This window comes from Triticum urartu, chromosome 4, assembly GCF_003073215.2.
Source record: "Triticum urartu cultivar G1812 chromosome 4, Tu2.1, whole genome shotgun sequence".
In the NCBI taxonomy this organism is placed as follows: domain Eukaryota; kingdom Viridiplantae; phylum Streptophyta; class Magnoliopsida; order Poales; family Poaceae; genus Triticum; species Triticum urartu.
The window spans coordinates 96,096,166-96,098,316 of NC_053025.1; the positions used below are offsets into that span (position 1 = coordinate 96,096,166).

Here is a 2,151-nt window from a genome sequence, read left to right on the forward strand (position 1 = left end):
ATTTGACCTGCTCACTGGGAGTGCTATATACTCTCTTCATATCACAAACAAGTGACTTTTTAGATACTGACACGGTCTTTGAGATATAACTTTGATCACTAATCTATAGTAGGAATATATGTACAAGACTGAAAAACATGATATTCTAGAAATGCTTTCTGAAAGATCTATACATATGATTTAAAAAAATTAAACATAGCAATTAAAATGATATTTGCAGCCAAAGTTTTAAAAGTTTGACTGAAAGCATGCCCAAAAAGTTACTTATTTGTGATATAGAGGGGATGAAAATTCACTTTAAACATGAACTAGAGCATTCCTCCTATTTGATTCATGAAAAAAAAAACTTGCAGAATTTAACACACACTGACAAAAAGATTGTAAAATTTCTAGAATATACTTAGGCCTGACATGTTCTTCTCTTTTGTATTCTCAAATATGCCAATTTTATGGTAACACAGGTCGATGTCTATTCTTTTGGCGTTGTGATGTGGGAAATTCTCACTGGTGAGGATCCATATGATGGCATGCACTATGGAGGAGTTATAGGTATGAAACAGTATGATCCTCCATCCGTAGGCTGTAGTGGTAATCTCATCTTCTGAATTCCATGGTTCTGCAATTATACCACTTGGGTTCTAAACTTGGGAACCGCACATTTAAGTCCTTAAACATGAGTATCATATACTTGTGAGTAGGGATAAGCTGAAACTACTTAAATAGCAGTTGTTGACAACTTATTTAAGCTAAATCTTGAGATCTTCTTGAAAAGAAAGGTCATGAAAGGCGAGAATGTTTGCAGGATCTATGTTAACTTCATTTAAACAAAAGAACATCATTATTCGTTAATTTCACATGATCTACACAAAGCCAAACAGTAAGTTATAGCAAAATCATATATAGTTGCTACTAGTCACCTAGGTAGTTGAATATATTCATTTATACAAGTTTAGGTGCCTGGGTGTGTAATTCTCAAGTTCAGGGAACCAGGTGGTAAATTTATATGCTAATTTAACCGAAAACATACCTTCGCTCTTCTTGAGTAAATTATTAAACATTAGTTTCCAATGGGAGTGTGCAGGGGGTATTTTGAGTGACACACTGAGGCCGCCAGTGCCCACTTCATGTAACCCGGAATGGAGGAAACTCATGGAGCAATGCTGGTCAACTGAGCCTGAGCGAAGACCTTCATTTACTGAAGTCGCAACTTGTCTTCGTTCTATGCTGCAAGCGCAAAAATGAATCTCAGTTAATATGCAAGAACTGAAGAACACCTCTCTATGCATGCTTGTGTGTGTGTCTATATATATCCTTCTTGCACATGATCTAGACAAACATGAATATTTGTTTGAGTTTCATATCTGTTTTGTTTTGAGAAAAGTGTATATTGTTGGTCCCTCAAGTTTACAAGTAGACATTGGATCCCTCATCTTTTTTCCGTCGACATTTGGTCCCTTGTGTTTCAAAATCAGACATGTTTCGTCCAGAACCAGAAAATGGAGCGGTATTGGGCTGGTATTGAAACTTTATTGTAGTCATTTTATCGAACAGCTGGCATGCATTTCCCGGGGGTAATCACACTTGCCTCATCGTCGGCGAGCTGGCCGTGGCCGCCAGCGATGTGCGCATCCTGGTGGCCCTCCTCGGCGGCGACATGACGTTGGTCGATCGGCACGCCGCCACACGCTTCGGGCCATTGCAGTAGCCGACGCGGGAGCATGCAGCACAGCGCGTACGTCATGCGCAGCAACGCCGGCCTGCTGCTCCCGACGGGCCTGGACGCGCGGGCGCCGCCACGACACGCGCCGCCTACGCGATGCCTCGCTCAGGAGCTGAACAATTCTCCTGCTCGTATGCGCCGTCTACCACCTCATTCGGCTCGCTCATTGATGCCCTGCCGCTTGTCGACGATGAGTGGCGGCGTGTGTGGTGCGAACTGGTGTAGTGCGCTTGGCCACCAGCGCAAGGTGACCGGACTTGAGCTCGGTGTTACGCCGGCGGCGTGGAGGCCGAACGCACACAAGATGTTCGACAAAATGCTGCTTATGCATCCAGAGAAATGAGATGAGTTGAGATGGGATGGCAGTAACTTGAGATGTTCTTAGGCCCAGTTCTTTTGACCTGATTATGAAGAATCAGGGTCTGGAAAAT

At 43.0% G+C, this 2,151-nt stretch overlaps 1 long non-coding RNA gene across 1 annotated transcript; it reads left to right on the forward strand.

Annotated features, from left to right (window-relative positions):
* Positions 1 to 14: 14 nt before the first annotated feature.
* LOC125553619 lies at positions 15 to 1,444 on the forward strand. Its single transcript, XR_007304127.1, has 2 exons — positions 15 to 549; positions 1,082 to 1,444. It is a non-coding gene; the product is annotated as an uncharacterized LOC125553619 (long non-coding RNA).
* Positions 1,445 to 2,151: the final 707 nt, after the last annotated feature.